This window comes from Ptychodera flava, chromosome 7 (assembly GCF_041260155.1).
Source record: "Ptychodera flava strain L36383 chromosome 7, AS_Pfla_20210202, whole genome shotgun sequence".
NCBI classification, from domain to species: Eukaryota; Metazoa; Hemichordata; class Enteropneusta; family Ptychoderidae; genus Ptychodera; species Ptychodera flava.
Genome location: NC_091934.1, coordinates 12501090 through 12526110, shown reverse-complemented (window position 1 = coordinate 12526110; position 25021 = coordinate 12501090). Strand labels below are relative to the sequence as shown.

The following is a 25021-nucleotide window of genomic DNA, read 5'->3' as shown; positions in this document are numbered from 1 at the left end:
CAGCAAAACATTGCAATCACACCTTTTATAATGAGACTTGTCAATGAGAACAAAATTGCTGAGTTTGTCTGACTTTGAACGGTTCTGTAAGCCTCATGAATTGAAATCACTTAGAAAGCAATTTCGACTCATCACGACAACAATTGCAGTAATTTTCAAGATGAGGGGGAAAAACACTTGAGCAATTACGAAGCGTCTTCTCAAAAAATGCTAAGACGAGCAATTAGTCAAATATTTTGAAGTGGAACTGCAAGCAAATCTTCCATCTCCTGTTTGTTGCACGTTCTGGGTTTTGTGAGGAAAGTGCAGAAACGCACATTGTATGCTGCAAACAGGTGTCGGTTTGTCTCCGCGGCACAGCAGGCCGTGAGCTGAGTTCAATGACATCAAAGACACTAGCCTGGCCCCGGGTGGCAAGCCTCCCTGCCGACCTGGACTGGATCAAAGCATTTCAACCAGGTTTTTGTGTTTGCCAGAGTCTATCGCCTGAATGACATTGTGGTTTCTTTAAATAACACAGCAAGCCTAAACCATATGTCAGCTTCTTTTTATGGTGTCGGGCAAAGTGACTTCTGAACAGTTCTGAGGAGAGACAAAGGTGAGGCCTGTGTCACTGATATAAAGTCTTATCACTGGCTAGTTATTTCTTATGGGAGATAAAAATCACTTTTAGTGATTACATTTGCAAGTTACTGGTATAATAACAACAAAGCAGGCGCTAACTTCAAATGTTACAACTTCTTATGTCATTTTGTTCAAACATACTTTTTCATCTCAGTTCTGCTGTCTTCTGCATTTAGGAGACACTTATATTACAAGTACTCTAAGTTATATCAAATCACAGCTCTGAAGTGAGGCAGCTGGGTTAGTAAAACATGCAATAAAGCTTGATTACCAGCATAAGAATTTCAACAGGTCGTTTGAACAACTGGACTTGAAAAAAACCCACATTTTTTCACCGCATAAAGTGTGTCTATTTGTAAAATCACTTGACTCGTTTGGTGTCTTTTTTCAGCCGTAAATGTGTTAAAGTTGCCCTGAAGTTTCATGTCTGAAAACTGTATCTTGTGAAGGAGTATTATGTATGTATGTTGGTTTGTGTACCCAGTGTGTTACACACTATGCATGCACGTGTCTGCCCACTGATAGAGCACTACATGAATACGACTACACTCATTTAGGATGCAACCGAACTGACTTGATTTTGAAAAGACTTTTCTTTTTTTCTGTGAAAGAAACTTCACTGATTTCCAGGTTTGTGAATTTTAATGGAAGAAGCCCGTATTCAGGACCTGTCTGTCAGGAATCGTGGCAAATTACAGTAAACTTTTGATCTAAACAGGATCCATTGAATCAAGAGAATATGCCAAGTGAGCCGTATCCGAAAAATCTGTGAAGGTTTTCAAATTGTAATTGTCTGAACACACACTAAATGACTCTCCTTTGGTACCCCCCTCCTAGCAGATTACATCGGGAAAATCTCCCCTCACAGCAAAGACAACTTCAAAGTCTTCCGGAAGAGCCCTACAAACAGAAAAGGTGGAATCTCACAGACGCTCTAATCCGGGAATTGTGTGATGGGAGATCGCAGAGATGCTTTTTCTCCCTGGTTGAAGCGCAACAAAGACGCGGGCCATTGGAGAAGTTCTGACATGTCCCTTCTGTTGATAAAACACCATCGGATCTCTTTCAGGTGGGTTTTGAATCAGTTTGACAACGCCTCTGGCCCCCCTCCATGGGACCTTTGAGTTGGGATGCGTAATCGGTAGAATGGGAAGATCATTGTCTGGTTGGAGACAGGTGGGTTATCCTCTAGGCACAGCATTTAATATGCAGTACCAGAGTTCAATGTACCTTGTATAGAGACAGCTCAATTGCCAATACTGGGCTATGTTCATTCCTAGCTGTGGAAAAAAAAAGTGAAATTTTCATTTGGTTGGAAATAGAGCTGCAATATGGGCTCTTTTCAATTTTAATAAGCTTTTTTGGTAAAAGTAAAATTATCTCTGATTCAAGGTGTGACATAAGAAGGCAAATGAGACAGATTTTGTTATCCTCAGCAAAACCTGTGTACTCCATAACTTTTACTGCTGAATATTCAAAGTTCATTATTGTTGCATAGACACACTTATTCAAACCACTGCTAAAAATCCTGCAAAATGTGGATTTCTGCAGGATGATGGACGCAGGAACAAGGAAGTAAGAATTTTACTGTGTTTTAAAGGAATTAGTATAGCTGTGCTCGAGCAAAAAAGGTGGCAAGGAGGCAGAAATGGAGGAAAGTAATTCTAGCTGTGACCAAGGAACTTGAAAAGTTGTAGAGGATAGAGCAGTGACTCATCAAACTACAGAAGCAACAGCGGCTTTTGAAACAGAGAAGAAAAACAATCTGACTTATTTCAACGTCATTCATTGTTATGAAGGTAGAAAGTGCCACAGGGACAACTTTTTCGGTTTCACATATTTTTCTGGTCTGCTGGGTCCACTTGATTGGACCTTTAAGTTGGGATGTATGATCAGTAGAGTGTGAAAATCATTGTCTGCTAAGAGATCGGTTGGTTCTCAGGTGTGTTATCCTCTGGTCACAATGATTCATGTTTTCGTTCTCCCTGTTTTGAGAAAATCAAAAATTTTGCTTTGCACCGTAGTGTTAATACGGTGTACATGTATGTAAAATACAGATAATTTTAAGTAATGTCTAAACTTTGTATGGTGACCTGTAAAAGTTTAATCTTGATGGTGAAATGACAAAAATTTAGTTTCCTTGAACAAAGTATGAGCTGAGCAAAGTATGAAACTTTCTGTTCCAGAGTATTTTATTTGAAGAACAAAGGGGGGTAATATTTGATAATATATTTTATGATTTTTCTTCTGTAAAACAAGTTTATGTTGTTATTCATCATTATAAAGTATGTTGATATATAGAGAATTAAACTGGTTGACACAACAATTGGGGATAATATGCGTTGCCATCGTTAACAATTGCTAGTCTATACCAAATTCACTTGTTGACTGTGACATTGGAAATAAATTACATACACGCTTTGTTGAATGCTTGGCATTAACCGTTGGAGTGCTGTAAATTTTCCCGCCAAAATTTTAGTGCAAAATTTTACCATTTTTATGAATTTTTGTAATTTTTTTGACAATTTCATACCAAATGGACATTACTTTTCATCAGCTACAGCTTTTGATCAAAATTTTGGAAGAAATCTGAAAAAATTGTCATAGTTACATTTTTTGCCCACGTGTGAACACGTGGGCATATGTCGCAGCGATGTCTGTCTGTCTGTGTGTCTGTCTGTCTGTTGGTCCATTTTCTCAAAAACGGCTGAACGTATTTCAGTCAAATTTGGTAGACATCTTCAGAATTCAAATGGCTAGAACTGAAAAGGTTTTGGTGGGCGTGGCTTGGATATTAATGAAGTTATGAAAGTTTTAATTTTTCTGTTACGCCGCGTATGACAAGTGAAAACAATCGACTGTTTGAGGGCGCTGTGAAATGTGCTTGTCCAGGTTGGCTACAGCTGCAGCTGGATAGCTCTGGTTTCAACCACGGTCCCTCCGTGTTTCAACCTCGTATTGAACATTAAAATATGATATTTTATTACTCATTCAACTCACTATTCAAGATAAAATATCGTTTAGCAAATTAGCTTTATCCTTGGTAATTGATTGTTTCCCTCGCTGCTCGATCGCCAGAAATGAGTACATACGTTCTTAGCCCTGCGTACGATGCTGTGTGTTCCGCTACAGCTAATAGCCCCGCTCACCACAGCCCTGCAAAGCCCGTACGTAGAGTTGGTGACTTCAAATCCATTTTGGACTTGACGTAAAAAGCCAAATTACTGCCGAAATTCAGCGTTCTTGGGCCCAAGTCATATCCCTGCCTACCTCAGCTACTCGATCGCTTCCAAAAATGCCAGTCTTTTATTCTTTTTTCGTAAATAACCGTCGATGTCGGCAACTCTCTCGCTAGCCCTGCGTACGTACGCAGTGTACGCTGTGCATTCCCTGTGTGCGTTCCTAACACACAGCGTACACTGCGTACGTACGCAGGGCTAGCGAGAGAGTTGCCGACATCGACGGTTATTTACGAAAAAAGAATAAAAGACTGGCATTTTTGGAAGCGATCGAGTAGCTGAGGTAGGCAGGGATACGACTTGGCCCAAGAACGCTGAATTTCGGCAGTAATTTGGCTTTTTACGTCAAGTCCAAAAATGGATTTGAAGTCACCAACTCTACGTACGGGTCTTTGCAGGGCTGTGGTGAGCGGGCTATTATTAGCTGTAGCGGAACACACAGCATCGTACGCAGGGCTAATACGTTCTCTACCTAGCCTCATGGCATGGAAGTGCTGATGAATAATATTACTTTGGGTCAAAGGTATTGAAGTGTCCAATCAGGTTCGTGCACAGAGTCCAAGGCCATGACCTACTTCATGTACTTCTGCACTGTTTTGATTTTGCTTCGCCAAGAAACGTATTCGTCATTGTCCATAGAAGTATGTTTGCTCTCCTTTGAGGTTGTTTGTGAAACAAATTCCGGGATAGGCCTTGGAATGCATACGATCGGCATCGCGGCAGTGCATGTAGCTAGCCCTACGAGTATGGCGAGAGTGTCCGGCTTTGGCTACGCCGCCTCCCACCTCCGGCAGGCGGCGTAGCCCCCGGCGTAGCCAAAGCCGGACACTGTCGCCATACTCGTAGGGCTACGCATGTAGCGTACCATGCTTGTGTAACTGCCGAGCTCAACGTGCATTCACGGTTGATACTCGTGTACAATCATGATGTGTTCAATTCTGATGAAGATTCATAAGTCTTACTTTTGCAGTCTTTTTTCCGTACGATAATCCCGACAATACGTGTTACTGTTAGACGAGGTGGCCATTTTATGATTCAATACTGCACAGCTACATAGCGTCACTATCGTGTGATCGAGGTACAGCATTGTTGAACGGGATACAGAAACTCTGCAGAGGGAGAAACGATCGTTGACATGAACAGTCAATGTACTTCAGCACGTAGTCCGCAGATAGCGGATCGAGAAAATAAACGTGTCCCAGTAAATAACGGAATATTTATGTACATTAACTCGATATTAATCAAATTTCCAGCTCATCGCAAAAAAATGTATTGCAAAGATTAATTTGTCACTGACAAATACTGCACTGTATGGAAAAAACAGTCTGTAGAATAGTTCAACCTCAAGTGGTATTACCCGAGACAAACACTTGTGTTGTCAATTTTGATTTCATTTCATAAACTTCATACTTCATCGAGTATCGTGTATTTCAGCCTTTGTGAAGCCATTTTATTGATATTTTCAATTTTTGTCTTGGCTTTGTTGTGGAATATGTTGAATCGTCTCCGTGGACATGTAGGCAAAAGTGTGACGGGGTCGAAGTGACTTGGGTACCTGGGGCCGACCAAAACCAGTGTGAATTACTGGGGTCAAAGCGGACAGCGGCCGGGATGACGTGTTCCCCAAGCGAGCTACCTTCAGAAGTCTGTTTCATCGCAAAAAACGTCAACTTTTAAAACCCGTCATTTATTTACTGATGTTATTCTCAGCATCACAAACATATACGCCTCTGCTATGTATCACAGCAAATAGTTATATTTGAGCGCCCCGTAATGGGATCCTCGTTTTTTTGCGAACCCGGAAGTGTGTCTTGCTCAATGCATTTCCTACCCATAGCGAGGGAAACTGCCCGCGTTCCCATGCTCCCATGCACCCTTTTTCAATGCCAGTGCAACGCCATCTGTGCAAAATTTGTTGTGGTATGCTCCCGTGTGATGGAAAACCTCTCTTATTCTAACAATGACGTAGTTGACTTTGGACTTCGATTTCGTAAATGTGATGTCCATGCAGTGAGTTTGGGTTGGCGCGCTTATAATGCAATCTTCGCCCACCTGCGGTCCGATATCCCGCATTTATTAGCGATATTTATCTGTTTTGACTTGACCAAAGTTGGCAAAACTTGCTATGTACATTAAAGATACTATGATACAAGATTATTGAAAGTCATTTGACATTTTTTCAGCCAATTCCCAATATGCATATTTAATGAACCTTCCAAATTAGGGATATATACTGGCATTTACTTGATAAAATTTGGCGAAACATGCTGTGTACATTGATCATTATACCAGGTTATAACAGTATTGAAAGTCATTTTGCATTTTCATGTCAGCTAATTCATAATTTGCATAAATAGCTAACAAGCTTTCACGGTTTGGCATATAGAGCTTGAAGGACTTGACCAAAGGTAATTACACATGCTATATTGTGATACAATGACAGTACTCAAAGAAATTAATTATTTTTATTTCAGCTAATTACATATTTGAATACTTAATGACCTTTAGATTTGATCTGTGGTGAAATTCATTGTGTTGATCATAACTCTTTAAATGTAGCAAAGCATGTAGCAAAGGTTCAAACTTGCACATAAATGCAATATATAATGAAACACGTGAGCATTTTCAGTTCATATCTGGTTTACTTTAGCCAATACCTTATTTGCAAATTTAATGAACTTTCCTAATTAAGGATATTTACCTGTCTTGACCAGACCAAAGCTGACAAATTGTTTTGTACATTAAAGATACTATGATACGAGATTATTAAAAGTCATTTAACATTTTTACTTCAGCCTATTCCTAATTTGCATATTTAATGAGAACATTTCAATCAATTCCTTATTTGCATATTTTAATGAACTTTCCTGATTGGGGATATATATTTGGATTTAGAATTAATCTGTGGTGAATATTATTCGTTATGTTGATCATAACACTTTCAATGAAGTTGCAGAATGTGGCAAGGGTTCAGTTTGCATATAACTGCAATATATAATGAAACACGTGGGCATTTTCAGTTCATATCTGGTATAAAGGCAGCAATAATTGACTTTGGTGCTTAAATGGTTAAGACTGCTTTACTGTATTTTTCAAGCAGAACAAAATATATCTGGAAAATACATCTACAGTTACAACCATATATACAGTAGTTTGTTCCCGAGTATGCTCGATTTAGCACTGTGACACAATACAAGCTCACAATTTCTGAATAAATGCAGCTTGCAACTCTATTACTGTTTTTCCTTCCTTTCTGACATTTTAACATTTCGGTTGAAAGACTTTTTGCTCCATTTTGGTCTTGCATACACAGAATAACTTCCACTACCGTGTAAACATAAGTTCAGGAAGTGCCGGCTTCCATCCTCCAAGGACACTGAGCTAAGGATGTTTGGATTTAGGTTTATACTCTCGGACAGATTTGACAGACACGACACGCTGCATTCCTTTCCAAATGGTTTTCTCTCCTGCTGACAGCGTTTGTTACAAATCTTTCAAATTCTGTCCGTTTTTGTTTGGCTTTCGCCAGCTGGCAGCATTCAATGGATGAATTTATACACTTTCCCCGAGGTCACGCGAAAAGAGGAAGCAATTCATTCCGGTATCTCCCTGATCCATTCCCGTGTCAAAATATTTGTCTTTTTTCTCACAATGCCAACAGTAACTGTAATGTTTCTAAGGATAGCTTCAGTGCCTACTAGTTTGCTCTGCGTGACGAAAGTAAAATTTAACGGACAAAAGCAGAATTTCTGTCATGTTGCACAACTATTGCAGGACTCTGTACACACCTAACGTAACCTTGCCTAATCATTGAAAAACATAATGAAGATGACATTATTGGTTTTTTCTCCGCTATACTGTCTTGACATCTTCACCCCTTCACCACTGCAGTATATGAAATTTGAAGTACACTACATAAAAGTGTATTTTATCAGTTCCGTAATCAAGGCATTAAAACTGTAAATACTGGTCTAATTTTCAAACAAATCTTTTGGTGATTCTTATAATTGCGAAAAAGAAGAAAATTACAAACCAGCTATTTCCCCAAGAGACTATTAGTGCATGTACCTTCTTGGCCATTGTTTTCTTTTTGCTTTTACAGTGCTTGTGGTCCCTGGAAGTTTAATAATCCCCCGGTAAAGATAAAAGAAAGAAATCAAAAACAGTTTTAAATTAAAGATGTTCTCAACATGGCTTGACTTCTTTAACCCTGGTAATTGCTGGTTTAGTTAACGTTTTGAGTCCATGCAGCTTATGGACAGACACAATAGGAATAAAGTCCTCACCTCTGTTGTAGTACAAATACCACTTACTACTTAGCACATACAGAAAATCTGCCTGGCTTGGAAGAGGACCTGTCTTTGGGCAATGTCTGGCAAGCAACAAGAGAACATCTAATGAAATTTGTCTTTCCTTTGTTTCAGCAAGGGGTGGCTGCCTGTGTGTGTTGCCGGCAACTGTAGCAGCATGTTTACCTTTTGCTAATTAAATCAGTTCTGATCAATACGGGTAAGACAGAAGCTAGAGTCAACATAATTTGCAGAAGTCTGATCTTTTAAGCTGTCCCGGAAGCACAATGAATTAGAGTGGGATGGGTTCGGAATAACAGCTACAATTATCGTAATTAAGAGGACTTTGCCAGGCATCTTGCTCTCAATGATGTCTCTCTCTGTGTTGCTGTGTTAGCTGTAAACATCTACAAATTAAATCAAGGCTGACTGAAGGAAGAATTGAGGTGGAAAATGAGAACGGAGAAAAGCGTTCAGTCTGGGATGCCTGCTTTGGTCTGACCGAATGAAGTACTTCATTACACTTGGATGAAGGCAGTGTTACTATTTTACTTGAACCATCAGTTCTCTGGGAGAATATCTTGCATTCTAGAGGAGGGTAAATTTGCCATGGGGTTATTATTATGGTGACACTGCACTGTTTGTAGAAATAACCTGTGGGAGACTGGGGAGGGGGTATACTAGTAAAGTGGCCAGAGGATGTAACTTTTGATGGTTTTGGTCACTATTTTTGTTTTGTACGTCAACAGAAGTTCTTCTACTTCTCCCCAAAGTTTGTTGAAACAACAAATGTTTAGCTTGGCAGCATAGCATGTGAATGTGCGTAGTCAACTGACTGTTGTTGTTGACATATGAATTAGAAGTAGAGACAAGAATTTACTTGTCAACAAGGACAATACAGTCTGTGCAAGTACAGGCTGAGTTGACACGGTGCATCTCAACATGCTTTGGGGAGTAGAGTTAGAAAATACACTTGACCTACGAAACAAAAATTACATTGAAAAATCCACAAAGTCTGGCCCTTTAAAAGCAGGGCTCAGGAAGAAGCCATGATTTGAATCTTAGAATTTCAGAATATAGAAAAGGCTGCCTATTGGCTTTGGAACACAACGGGAAAAAACCCACACATTTTCTCTCCTCACTGACACTGTACAGCAATGGTGAAAAAAGAATGAATGTTGAAATATCCAGACAATTACAAATGTTGAGACACAGAGTTGATGTGACACAACTCTTAACGGGATCACCAGAGATATTTACCAAAATGTCTTCTATGGTGGATTTTTGAGCACCTATTTTAGGGAATTGGATGCAGAGGAGAGAGGGGAAAGAAAGTCCCGGTTTCCCATGATGACTCCAAGCTATATACAGACACACAATGTAGTGACAATGATGATGACTATGGTGGTACAATGCTTTCAAACTGTGATCACTATACAGAACTACTGTTGTTGAGAGGGGAAGTTTGAAAGGAAGAAGGGGGGAGGGGAGCTATTCCATGAGCAAGAGCGGTGTTTCTCCCCTCAAAGCATTCTTTACTGATTTCTATCAGGGGGCGGCTATCATATCTATTCATGCACCGATTAGGTACAGATTCAGTTCACTGAATGGTCCATAGAAAAAACCCAAGCAATGTTTATCCATGGACTATAAGGATGCAGTGTTCCCATTACTCTGTTTAAGGCTATTTCCTTTTTTTCCACGCTTAATAGGCAATTTATTTGAAGATTCCACAATAGCTTTCGATTCAAGCGCTGCGGAAGTTCTCTTGGGCGCACGTGGATGCATTCTGCCAACATAACCTTGGCGTTTCCTGCTCTGCGGCATCCGAACAAATATTTGACAATTTAACGCTACTCTGGGCTTACACTTGGCTTGCTCTGTCAGAAAATCTATCGTCAACTATCACTGACAAAGGATGAAGGAGAAAAAGCAGAGGGTCTAGTTTTGATAGATGGTTACCCATTCAGTCTTTATGAAAGAATACTTCAAGAGTGTTACGACTCAGCTGTCAAACTGGGAGTGTTTTCTCTCACGATGTGTTTGACTCTCAAACTCAGCGACACTTTTCGTCTTTCGCCCAGCTTCCATATCATACGCATGTACCACAAATGAAAACAGCAAAACTGATTTTTTAAAATTTAATGTACAAAGCTTGGCGAGTATGCATGACTCTTTTTGGACAGGAATGACCATTTTGAGTTTCAAAAATCTGACCCTATGCACAGAGCCGAGTTAGGAAGCCAAAATGCTAACATACTTGGTGAAGACCAAAAAAGTTGTTAGTTTTTCTGCAACAATTTTATGGTATGTTCTTGGCTGAAGACACTTAAGAAACTCACTATTTTGGTATTTGTAAGCTATACACATCTGTGGATATTCGTCAATTTACATTTTATATATAGTGTATCAAATGTGATTGTGTACCTGAAAGTGATTTTGACATCAAGGACGAACTTGAAACCAGAATTAACATCTCTACCTTGATAATGCCGTTGGTTAATTTCCCATGAAAGCTACGGCCTTATCGATTTCAGTGCAACACCCATTAAGTCAATTTCCTAACCATCACATATTGAATAGTTGACAAACTGACTACACATCAGCTCTATTATAGACTATACACTTCCATAAAATTCTCTGAAAGTATTGCACTGTCAATAACACACCTGCACTGCTGGGTCAGGCAAGTGCCATTGCCATTTAACCCTGTTGAAAGTTCAAGTTCACTTACAAGTGGGAGCTCCAGTGAGGAATGTTCTTTGTAGATTCCCTCCACAACAAATTGAGGGAAGCAGCCATTTACAGCAAAAGTACCTAACTCTTGTATCAATACAGAGAGTTGGGACAACAGGTGAAAGTTATCATGGCAAAGATGGATGCCTGCGTAGCAGAAGGTGAAAGAAAAAACATTGTATCGCTAATCAGAAAATTATTGGTTGAAAGAACATAAACAAAGAATTGAAAGTATCAAATTTACATTCTGACAGATTCAGTTAAGTGGATTATGAGAAGGCTATTGTTTTAGCAAGCTGCCCTGTAATTAGTTTTAATTAATCTTTTCACTGAGACAATAAAGCAATTTCCCAATCCTTTTTTGTTTTATCCCTTGGCAATGAAAGTTTATTTAACTTTTGTGGGCAAAGAAAGGTGTGCATATGCTCCATCCCGGAAGATCCTGGAAACTACCCTTGTTGAAAATAGTTCCTGGTGTTTGTAATTATTGTCAAAAGTTAGCAAATGTTACTGACTTCTTTTTATGTAATCTAACCAAATGATGCTCATTAGAACTCAAAACTGTTTACAAAGATAGGGGGTGAAATCTTCACTTCAAAACAAAAGTCATTTTGACTGAACAAATAATATTCTCTTTAAACGCTCTTGTTTATTGTGCACTGTCTTCCCATAAAATAAGAGGCTTTTAATTGGATATGTATGCTTGGTTACAAAAACAGAAAAGAAACTTTATTGCCTTTAATTAGAGACAAAACTTCAAAAGAGACCGTGGTCTATATCTTTAGACATCTTTACAAGACTATAACTATCTCTCATAGCTGAAAGAATTGAGGTCTTGTGTTCTTGCTTTGTCTGCCATAGTTCAGTGGTAATTAGTTTGAAATGTACATCTTCCATGGAAACGCCAGCAAGGGACCAACTGACAGTTTACCAATTGCTGAATACTGCATCGTGAAGATTTTGTTTTGGTACATTGTTAAAGTTTTAAAAAAAGACTGGCTATATAAGGACCTGTCACGAGGCTTTCACTAGATACACTATATATTGGAGCAAGTTTTTGATTTACAAAGAAATGACCATTTACGTGGATGCCAATTCACGTCCATCAAGCAGTGTTCTATGCTCTCCAATAACCCTTCAACCACCATGGTTTCCTGATTGTGGACCTTCTTGTACAGAATTTGGAGTACACAGCTTGCAAGATTTATGACATTTCATACAGGCATTATTTAGGTAACAAGAAATATGGCAACACCTTACTTATGCCTAATTTGCATCATATCTATCCTTCACCTGGTCTGTCAACCAAAGGCTTACTTCCACACATGAAAATCAGCATATTACAAAAAGAGGTAATTTTTAACCCTTTGACTGCTATTGCCAATGTAATCTTTCCTGCACATACACATTGTGATCATAAAAGAAACAAGCATGATGTCATTTACTTGAATGCACAACACATGATGGCCGACATTTTGTTGTTGTAATCTTTATTTTGTCTGTCATGTGATTAGTTTTGGAAAATGGTAGGAAATCTAAAATGATGTTAAAAACGCTTAAATTGCATGCCACTTTCGACTCTTATGACAGTGTTATACACTTTTCCGGTCTTTAATGGGTCTTATTAAAGAAAACTCTGGGAAAACTCATTCACAGCTATTGGGGCTTTAATATCCCTTGACCACCTTTGAATGCTGGAAATTTCCATCACCATAAAAAATTAATGTGTAATTTATATACTTCAAAGTGCTGGAAAAATTCCGGCATGTACCTATCCTTGTAGGCTTTGGTTTAATATACCGGTAGGATTACAAATACTACATTTTTGTGCATTTCTGTGGGGGCGCCATTTTAATGAGTGTGGCACTAGCTGTAACTGTTGACTAATTTTTCACTTCTCAGTTTCAATGTATCAACTACAGAATTTACTATAATGCGATCATCAAGACCAATGCCCGGTGTCTTGCTTGCCAACACCTACTGTATATGTGAAATGACTATTGTTATTGTTGATAAATGTATTCTAGTCCGGACCTGAATACAGAATTTAAACAATAACAATGCAGATTATACTCATATAGGGTATATTTATGAGCTAAATATTAGGAATTTCTCCATGGTTCAGGGATTCAAACCAGAAACTGCAGATGATACACAGAAACAAACAAAATAAAAAAATGACCAAAGTTACAGCTAATGGATCTTTAATCAGTTAAAATATGTACCGTAGGCATGGTCCAAATCAGCGAGCAGTGATGCTGCTATAAATGTCCTTCAGTTAGCACATTTACACAAACCAACTTTGGTTTGAAAATAAAATGATGAAAATAATTATCAACAATTATGAAAGTCCACACTGACCACTGAACACAGAGAGTTTGGGCCAAACCATTTTGGTAAAAGGGTGAAAAGCATTTGCTTGAATTGACAAATGAGAGGTTCGCCTTTGTGTAATAAAAGACTTTTAACATGAACATATTGTATGCTCATTTACTCACGGATATATCAAATTGCTTGAAGTAGTTTTTAATGATTGTGTCTTCCTGTTTCTTGTCTTTCTCCTTGGTCATTTTAAAACATTGCTTTCTGTCTGTGCCCTCGTTGAACATAAAACTTGTTTTGTTTCTGATATTACAAGGGACAAGGATGAATTTCTGAGATATTGAGACGATAGCTTCGTAGTCCCTCCCAGATTGATACTTGGTGTTAATTTTAATTTTATGTGATCACTGTGTCAATATTAAATTTTGCTTAACTCAAAAGATGTTCACTTGATTAACTTTTTGCATTTTTCATCCTACTCATATCTTTTTACCAAACCTTAAGCTTGTCTCTGTTCACTGCCATATACAGCTCTAGTAGCACTGGAGATCAAGCTTTTTCAAGTACCAAGCTAAGTTTTAAAATACCTGTGTCAAAATGTGTGAGAGAGGTTTCTGAATGTAGGTAATTCAGAGATAAATAATATAATCCGTCACCATTCCTTGAAGACCTAGAGTTTATCGCAATCCAGATTACAAAATAATTTCAGACAGATATTTTGCCATTGTTAGAAACATAAACGACGCAGTGGGTCCTAATGAGTTGCAAATGTCTCATTCTAGAGCGTTTGGAATATTGACCGATCATAGATCCTATCCGACATGCAAGTTCTTTCAACCAGTGAGACAACATAATATCAATACACGTGACATTTTTTGTCCATTGTTATTACCAAAAATGGATGAGGGAATATTTTAAAGGCAATATAGTGAAACAGACTTGAATTGGGATCCATAACCACTTAGAAACAAGAATGTTGAAATTTACATAATGTAAGAATCTGTGGCTTTTCCCCAATAGGACTGAGACGAGCTTTGCCATATGATCGACTGAGTACTAATTGATTTTAAAGACTGGGCACGGGTTTCACATATTTTTTCTTCTGTTGCATGACAAAAACCCTTGAAGCAAACACTTGAAGCTTTAAATTGAATGATTAAGAGTTTCACTGGCGTTACGCTCGGCAATGTAGAAACACCAAAAAATCCTCATAGACAATAGACAGATTTTTTTTAAGCTGATGTGAATCGGTTTGCCCTGCTATTTCATCTGTGCTTTCTCAAGCTGCCAACAAAGGGCCAATCAATTGATCAATAGCGGAAATATGCGGATAATGATTTCTGGTCGGGGAAGACAAGGTCTTGGTGTTTCGGTACAAAAGGTACAGTTGGCTCCCCCCATTGATGGCTAACTGCATTTGCTTTGGCAGGCATCCATGTGGTGGTGATGGGCATTTGTCATATCTTTGGCCACCAACATGACCAATGTACAACAATGTCCACAAAAAACAAGAAAGAGGAATTATATGTTGGTTTTGTTGAAGTGATCCATCATGCATGGCCACTGTAATATGTGGGCATCTTTCTCATTTTCACTGCTTCAAAAAGTTTAAAAAACATTCTGGCCTGATAATTTGACCAGTTCACCCCCCCATTCCCTGTGAACAGATCCGCACTCCCCATTGATAGTGATGAGTTTGGGCCAAACCATGGTGATGACAGGGTTGTCATGAGGCTGACGGACCAAAAAGCGACTGACACTGTTTAAATCTTGCTCAAAATGACAGTCATGTATGTCTCATCGAGTACAGAAATGCTTTAACCGCCAGAAAGTTACAGGGATATGACTGAAAAAAAATATCACATATTTCGCAATGCATGTGGGCCTTGACAAAATTGTTGAAGAGTGTTGATTGCACCTTGCCTGGGTATTACACAAAGAATGTCAACAGCCAAACACACCCTCTCTGGCTGTTTATTTTTTATTTTTGAAGCCAATAAGCCCGTGTGGTATGCATCTTTCCTGGATATATGCGTGTAATCCTTTAATTTACATAACAGCATTACAAAGTGCCACAAAAGGCACGCTTGTTATTATTTTATTGCATTTTCTGTTTTTTTCCTGTAAGAAGCTTGACGCTCATTGACTTTGAATCAAGCCTTTCAAGGTAGCTTTACGGCTTTGGAATTTTATCAATGTCAGTCGTGGATTGTCTTCGGTAATAGTCTAGCTTCTTGCCATCATTTGTAAATGTTTTTGAAGATCATCTGATTAGGGCCTGGTTTCGGGGGTTTTTTTTGTGGAGGCCAAAGACAATGGACCATAACTGAGATATTGTTCTATTCATCGGATTTCCAGAAATTTGCAATGTTTTCAAGGTTTCGTGCGCAAATAAGTTTGTTAAATCTTGTTTTTTCACTGTGGTCGAGCTTTATATGGTTGCCTGGCACATTAATTGCCAAATATATCCACGCCATATGCCATGTTGTGTCGATTTTGACAGTTTTGGAAATGAGTAAGTTTTATAACAAAGGTTCCTTTTTTAATGTACAGTACATAAAAAATTAATTGCCGCATGAAACTGAAAAATATTTTGGCACAGATTGGTAGCCATAATCAATCAGTCGGGAACAACGTAGTTGATCTTTATATTCTGTTATTTTTATATGCTGTAGCCCCTTTCTCTAGACCAGTTTTCTCTCTGACTTCTTACCCGTGTCTTAAGATGATTGTAGCTTGATGTCATTGACATGACAAGTTCATAAAGGACATCAAAGTGAATTCAAATCACACTGATTCAGAACACAGTTTGGCTAGGACTACCAGATATTGCTTAACCCCTTGGGATGCTGTAATTTATTCCCACCAAATTTTAAGTTCAACATTTTACCAATTTTTATGAATTTTTCTGTACTTTTTTGATAATTTTGGATCAAATGGCCATCGTGTTTCATTAATAACAGATTTTTTATCAAAATTTTGCAAAAATCTGAAAGAAATTGACTGGAGTATATTTATGAAGGCAACAAAATTGACTTTGGCACTCAACCACAACCACAATGTAGTAAAATTGCGGACTCAAACACACTGTGAAAACGTACCGGATTTCCAGAATTTTCTGGCTTTCAACGTACGTCAAGATGGCACATACTGGAAATTTCCAGCATTCAAGACAGTTGCGAGATTAATGCAGGGAAGAATAATATCATAATGAGATCAACAGCTAAAAACATAATCTGATATAACAGTGGCTTGCTTTGGTGGACGAGATCCAACGTTCTGAGAGGGCCAGAGGGCAAAAAATAGTCAAACAAATTGGGGTTGACGAGCTTCTCTGAGAAAGCTTTCTCAAAGTAAAATGAGGCTCTGCATATGAACTCATTCAACTTCTGCCATGGCTGGTAAAAACTCTACACCATTTGATACTTTGTTGGTTTGTTTTCTGCGAAATATTCACATTCTGTTCACCTATATGCCCTTTCTGTCTCAGACCAATAAAGGTGTTTTTCAAAACTCTGTTATGGAGCTTGTTGACTGGAACAATAGCATCACAAACAGTGACAAACTTTTCGAACGAAACACCTGGACCCATGTGGTCATCTTCGGCCAATTGTGGTAAAAACTCACAGAAAACATGTAGCCTGAACCTCTCTCAGGGTGAAAACATTTTAGAAAGTTTTCAAAGTTTTAGCTTTTCAAGAACTTCTGACAAACTGACATGTCTGGAGCGACCAAAATCCCAGTAGAACAACTGAAGAGACGGCACACGTGGACAGAAACGAAGCCTATTAAAAGTTTTGCAGAATGAATAATCTACATGACAGAGCAGAGTTGATATGCTATATGTCGATCAGTTCCAGGTTCTTACTACACTGGCAAAACTAGAAGAATTAAGACTTTGGCGGGTTTCACTTCACTTGCTTTGATGTAGAGGGCCTGAGATACAGAAAAGCCCTCTGTAGACCACTTCTTCCATTTAATGGGGTGATATGTTCCTTAAGTGAGCCTGCTTGAAGAGCATAAATACTCCTCCGAGGCCAATAATGTTGTGTGTTCACATCTGCAAAATTTTCTAGTACATTCCGTTTCACCTTACACTCACACACAAAAGTGACTGGGTGGAACTTTGTGACATCCATTCACTGCTGTAAAGCCTTGAAAGCTGCTACCGCACACAGCCAAAGACTGTTGTTTTAAGCTGTTTTAAACATCAGTCATTCCATTGAGAATGTGTTAAAAACAAAGAGCTCACTGGAGCTGACGTGGTCCAGCTTAGTGATGTAAATCTGAATATCCACAAGCTTGTTTTATTTCCACGCCAGTGAACTTCAAAATCACCCTCACGCTGTCATTGTGAAGTGGGTTTGGCAGAAAGTGTTTCCACGTCACATCACAAGGCTTGAGAATTTCTTAGTCATTTTTGCCTATTTTGTCTTGCTTTTTGGTTTAACACACCAATGAAAAATCAATTGGCTCAGCTAATAGGCGAGCGGCAGACCACACCCATTTTTCACACTTAATGTACCCACCTTACATACGGCCACATCATACATCATTTGAAAGCTTATTATCTATCTCTACTTCAAGAAAATTGACGATGTGGAGCTGCCAAGTAGGGCCATAACCCCCTAATTTGCATAATTCACATGGGTACCCAATTTGCATAAATGTGATATAAAATTAGGAAATTCATTGTTAACTACTCTAAACATACTTTTAAACTATTGAGTGATATATCAAATGAAAGGTATTTGCATGTAGAATACAAAATTGATATCAAAAAGATATTTAAAATGGTTTTACTGAAATATTTTCATATTAATATTGAAAAAAATATTTAACCCTTTTGAATAACAATATCTTAAAAATTTGAACACATACAGCCACATCATACAGCCACATTATACATCATTTGAAAGCTTACTATCTCTACTTGAAGAAAATAGACAACATTTAGTTGTCAAGTACGGCCGTAGCCCCTAATTTGCATAAGTCCCACGGGTACCCAATTTGCATAAATGCGATTAATATTAGATATTTATTATTCACTACTCGAAAAATACTTTTAAACTATCGAGTGATATATCAAATGAAAGGTATTTGCATGTAGAATACTAAAAAGACATCCAATAATATATTTAAATTCATTTTACTGAAATATTGTCATATTTATATTGAAAAAAATATTTTCCCCTTTTCAATAACAATATTTAAAAAAATTTAATACAAAAAGCCAAATCTTACAGCATCATCATACGTTATTTAAAAGCTTACTATCTCTACTTCAAGAAAATTGACAATGTGGAGCTGTCAGGTACGGACGTGGCCCTTAATTTGCATAATTTACATGGGTACCCTATTCGCATAAATGCGATATAAAATTAGAAATTTATTAACTACTATAAACATACTTTAAACTATCGAGTGATATATCAAATGAAAGGTATTTGCACGGAGAATACAAAATGGATATCCAAAGAGATATTAAAATGATTTTACTAAAATTTTTTCGTACTAATGTAGAACAATATACTTTCCCCTTTTTAATAACGATATTATAATAATTTTAACAAATAGAACCGCATCACACAACCACATCAAACGTTATTTGAAAGCCTATTATCTCTGCCTCATGAAAAAAGACGATGTGCAGCTGACAAATAGGGCTGTAATGATTTAATTTGCATAATGCAAACGGGTACCTAATTTTCATGAATACAATATAAAATTACAAAAATCAATTGTAAAGTACTCTAAACTTACTTTTCAACTATCAAGTGATATATCAAATGATAGGTATTTGTATGTAGAATAGAATCATGAACTCGAAACGTGTATTCAAATATTCTTATTGAATATTTTCAATTAAATCGCAAACGTTTTGACTAGTTTATAATATTCAAAATATTGTGAACTAATAACGAATATGCTAAAGTTTTGGGGATAAATATCTGAATTTGTTTTGCAATTGATTTTTTGTTTATTAAGGATACGAAAACTGGAACATTTTCCTGTCTAATTCCCATATAGCTGAACAACAAGAATACATAAACCAATTGGAACTGATTTGGGATAATTGGGTCTTCATATTTTGCAAATTTCTAAAGCGTGTTTTGTGCTCTATAGTTGAGTGTTGAAATATAACAAGTTACTCTTAAAAACATTACAAGTAAAAAGAAAAGCAGATGAGCTTAAATTTGCAAATTAAACCGACATTACTTCACCATCCAATTATCCCAAATTAGTTCAAATCTTGTTATAAATAGCTGTGTGTTGAATGACCCTTTTGTATTATTGATGTCATTTTTGTTTCAATTTCTCTAGAAATCTTGTTTGATGGAGACATCATTGGTTACTACATCTGTGTTACATCTGTATTTTCAGTTCAGTTATGTGGAATATGTAGACGGAAGGCACCATATTTCATTTATCGTATTTATTGTCATATAATGAAGGAAAAGCAACTCAACACACCGTTCCTATCTTGTTTGCATTTTGTGGTATGATATTGTGTATATTGTCAGTGTATATTATGTTTGGCTGTTTTATATAAAGTGTTAATTAGCCATGGCGATTATTCTAGTTAAGAGTAAAACACTAGCACCACTTACAAGTTGGTACCTTATGCTAAAAATACAAGTGAACAAAATGACGCCCACGAGGAAAGTTCGTGGACCGCCCAATTATAAGTGGATGATGCAGTCCAACCTTTCACAGATCAAAATTCATTGACTATTTTCTCAAATAAATCGTGAAGAAATAAACAACATACATCAAAGATACGACTGATTTTACACGGAAAATTGAGACAATAAAAGTTCCGGCCAATGCGACATTGGTAACACTAGACATTGTTTCAATGTACACTAATACAACGCACAATGAACCAATGGAATCAGTCGACAGAGCATTAAATCAGGAAGATCATCAAATGATTGCATAATCAAACAACCAACAACAAAATACATGATAGCTATGCTGAAAATAATCTTGAAAAACAACACTTTCAAGTCAACAGTGAATTTTACCGTCATGTATTTGGGTGCGGTACGAGATCTCCAGTTTTACCAGAAATTCCCGACATTACATTTCACAAGACAAAATGAGAATAATTCAGCAACACACTGAACAAATATCGCTCTGATTGAGATTCAGAAACGATGTATGATTCTCATTGGAACTCAACACGAGCTTAATGAATTCATATCAAACATGAAAAAATGCATCATACTTTCAATTTTCGAAAGCTCTTCTCAGAAATCATATCGTTAGACCTCATTATCTATAAAGGTCATCGGTGGAACAAAGAGGACATTCTCGACTGCAAAACACACACAAACCACAGATACATTGCGGTTCACGAAACCAAACGGCAACATTCAAGGGCCTTGTTAAACGCGAAACATTACGATACATTAGAACAATCATGCAACAACAAGGCAATAGAGAATACAAGATATTTTCGAGATAAAAGTAACGAAATGCGACTAAACGATTCTAAATCTTGTTAAATTATTACTAACTTTGGACAATCGGATGACATTTAAATGTTATTAAATTTTCATTAAATTAATTTCAAATTCCTTGGAATCGTAAACAGTAAAAGGGAACCAAAACATTTTCAGGTCCCCTATATGCTGATCAAAATCTCCAAGTATCCCTCGACAATCTCCCAAAATTTTCGAATCCAACCCGAATTCCTCTGCCTCTCACCGTTATTTGTGAGCGTAGCCTAATCATACATAAGAAACGGAAATATAAGCGTTACGATGATGCCAAACTTCACAAAACCTACAACAGTCCGATCTCCGATTCAAATGAGCATACACAAATACAGCCTGAACGAACAGTAGACATTCTAGCTTCCGTACTTGAACAAACTGAACTTTCAGTGGAACAACTCGATTGGTAACACCTACAATCATTCAATCAGTGCACATGTTTCACCAAAAAAAATGAAGGACTGATGAAGACAACTCAGTACTCTCAAAAGGTAGCATCAAAGGATCGCGGTGTCACATTAGTCTTGCTACCCATAGGGCAGAACACGTAGATTAGGGTTGCATCTCGCCATGGCAAATCAACACTATACATAAAACGGCCAAACATAACATAATATACACTTACAATATACACATGTACCGTACACAAAATTCAAACAACTAAGATATGAACGATTTGCGGAGCTGCTTTCTCTTATTACATGTCACCCATTGTGTCTGCTGTCGAATTAATCTTCCCTGCACAGACCTTTGTTCCTGCCAAGGCAGCGATAACTGTGGCAACCCTTTTACTCATGACAATGCTGGTGAAGAAGAGGATGATGAATTCCTACAATTACTAGATTTACTGGAAATGACATAATGATTTGGATAATGAGTCATGCCATTACTTTGACTGTAGCTTACTCTGACACATTGTTTCAGCTACAAAGCTACATTTCAACAACTACAATAGTGTACTTTCGTGTGGATCTTTGTGTTGCATTGATACTTAAATTAATTTTTTAAATACCATTATTAAAAAGAGGAAATATTTATTTCGACAGAAATATGAAAATATTTCCGTAAATTAATTTAAATATCACTTTTGATATCAATTTTGTGTTTTACATGCAAATACCATCACCACAGACCATATATCACTCGATAGTGTAAAAGTGTGTTTAGAATAGTTAACAATGAATTTTCTAATTTCATATCTCATTTCTGCAAATTGCTTACCAGTGTAATTTATGGACATAAAGGGGTACGGCCTTCCTTGATAGCTCCACATTGTCAATTTTCTTCAAGTAGATATAATAAGCTTTCAAATGACGTATGATGTGGCTGTATGATAGGACTCTATGTGTTAACATTTTTAAAATATTGTTATTCTAAAGGGGAAAATATTTTTTCCATATAAATATGAAAATATTTCAGTGAAATCCATTTCAATATCTCTTTTAATATTCATTTTGTATTCTACATGCAACTACCTTTCATTTGATATATCACTCGATAGTTTAAACGTATGTTTAGAAAAGTTAACTATACATTTATAATACTATATCGCATTTATGCAAATTGGGTATGCGTGTTTATTATGCAAATTAGGGGGTTATGGCCCAATTTGGTTGCTCCAAATTGTCAATTTTCGTGAAGTAGAGATAATAAGCTTTCAAATGACGTATGGTGTGGCTGTGTGTTGTTGCTGTATATGTTAAAATTTTTAAAATATTGTTATTCAATAGGGGAAAATATTGTTTCCATATAAACATGTAATATTTCAGTATAATCAATTTCAATATCTCTTTTAATATCCATTTTGTATTTTACATGGAAAGACCTTTCATTTGATATATCACTCGATAGTTTAAACGTATCGTTAGAGAAGTTAACAATAAATTTCAAATATTATATCGCATTTATGCAAATTGGGTACCCTTGTTAATTATGCAAATTAGGAGGTTATGGCCCTACTTGGCAGCTCCACATCGTCAATTTTCTTAAAGTAGAGATAATAAGCTTTCAAATGACGTATGATGTGGCCGTATGTAATGTGGGTACATTAAACTCCTAAAATAAGGCCCTTTTTGTGGATTCGCCGCTCGCCTATAAACACTGTTCTGACCAAGTGTTTGTTTTTAATTTAACATCTATTCATTTCTGTAGTCCATAGATAAAGAAAATACCTTTGGGTTCATGGGAAATACACATATTCACACTGCAAACAACAAATCAAAAAATTCACAAAATACCGAATAAACTGGTAAGCACTGTTCTTGACCTACATCATGTTAGGAAATTTGTAATTCATGTAACGTATTTCAGCTTGTAATTTTCCAGAGTTGGCCAGGGTCTGTATGCTCACAGTAAAGAATTCAAGGAATTTCTGTTTTTGTCATTTTTTCAGAGGATAAAATATGGTTGAAAAGACCATTTTCTGAGAAATCTTGGGCTGTAGCTGTTTGGAAACCATACATATTTCATCGGGTGTTGGAACATCATATTGCATAGTCCCGACCCTATGTGACTTTTCCAGGACAAACTGGTGGTACACATTTCGCCAAACCATTCCTTGAAGTATTTTCTGTAACCCCAATACTCAAAAATGCATACACGAACCCAGATTAATGAGTGGGAAAACGTACATGGGGGAAATAGGTGAGAATTAGCTTCTAAATATATTTTTAATAGCAATTACAGAGTACATTTAACAGCACACAGGGAAAATTACAAAATGGAAATCAGGTGTTCTGTCTTTGACATGGACAGCTTTCAACTACCAGCTGAATCAAAGTGACATTGCTACAGTATCTCTGTCTATTTTCCTGTTTCAGGCGACTTGAACAAAAATAAAAAGCAACTTCACAGTGATAAACTTGTCTTGAAGAACCTGGTTAGTGGCATTTATTCCACTCTGCTCACATATAAAAACACTACCATCACAAACACCTGTCTTGAAGATTGGTTTTATGTGGAAGAGGGTTTAAATAAAGAAAAGGGCCCGACATTGAGAACTTTACAGAGCATGATTTGTGAAGTGCTGCATGGTTTTGGAGTTGTGAAAAGAAAGAAAGCAGGAATATTGAAAAGATGCAATTATCCAAAACACAACAAAGATATGCTTGCGTGGAGTTCTGTAGAAGCCATGTGTGGTCCTCAGTCGAATAAAACAGAAATGGGTGTTGTTTGCACTTGTAATTAACAAGATACCTAAAGAGGGTCAAATGATGGATGGGCACATGGTGCGGCGGCAGGTCGACACACCTGTGATAGAATGATTATGCAAATTGGAGGTGACGGTCCAGGTTGGAGTGGCCCTGAGAGACATCCTAGCCATGAGTCACACATTTATGCAAATTTCTATTAAACTCCAGCAACTCCTCTCTTGTATGGTTATTATGCTGGGATATCAGATGGCATGCTGGGAAATCCTTAATGGCACTGCATTCTGGGCAATAAAACAAAAGAGCATCCAGCTGTGTGGACAAAGCATGTGCTTGCTGTGTTCTTGACTAACTTGTCTAGTGGCCAGTGTGGTTCCTGGGTGGGAGCCGTTGGCATTTGCCTAACTATTACAGGCTGTCACAGAACAGTCTTGCAAAAGTAGTGAGAGCCACATGATAACTAAAGGCATACAGAATACCTCACATACATGTAGGTGGGAGGGTGACAGAAGGGGGATCTGAGGCTTAGAAGAGGGGGGATCTGAGGCTGAGAGGAGGGGAGCAAGAAAGGAATTGCAGAGACAGGAAACAGACAGAGGAGGAACATGTATCCTCCCAAACCCAAAGTCTATTTGGTAAATGAGTTCCGATGACAAAAAAATTTTGCCTTGCAAGCAAGATAAGATAAATTGCCATACATGGCAGGGCAGTACCATTTGACGTTTCACAAGTCATTCCAAAAGCTTACCATTCTTCTATTGAGAGCTGTGAAAGAAGTTTGTTCTACAAAAAACATGTTTTGACCACATTCATAAGACGAAATCAAATGCAACCAATGAGAGTCTCAAAACATTTTATTTCTCAAGGGTGTTTCTCGGGGCAGAGGCCCTCCTGCAGATGTACTCCAAGTCTGTGGGCATATAAATATCAAAACAGAGTACATTGAAGAAATAAACTTCAGCAGACTGGCCTGTTAGTGGTGGGCTGCTGCGTAGACCATGGGGTGAACACAATGGCCCACAGCTAGTGAAACTGCTGCCGAGAAAAGCAAGGCAACTGACGGCCAGTCTAGTCCTCCCTTAACCCTTTTAGTGCAACATTTTACCAATTTTTATGAATTTTTCTGAATTTTTCTTCGATAATTTTGGACCAAACGAACA

General features: G+C 37.5%; 3 long non-coding RNA genes across 3 annotated transcripts in view; 2 read left to right on the top strand and 1 right to left on the bottom strand.

Annotated features, from left to right (window-relative positions):
- LOC139136806 (uncharacterized) overlaps positions 1-25021 on the top strand; it is a 260926-nt gene that overhangs the window by 66234 nt on the left and 169671 nt on the right. The gene's annotated exons all lie outside the window — the stretch shown is intronic.
- The window catches only part of LOC139136807 (uncharacterized), a 234283-nt gene that overhangs the window by 118139 nt on the left and 91123 nt on the right, over positions 1-25021 (bottom strand). The window lies entirely within an intron of this gene.
- On the top strand, positions 18-2575 carry LOC139136124 (uncharacterized). The gene is made up of 3 exons (XR_011553113.1): positions 18-598; positions 1462-1693; positions 2176-2575. It is a non-coding gene; the product is annotated as an uncharacterized lncRNA (long non-coding RNA).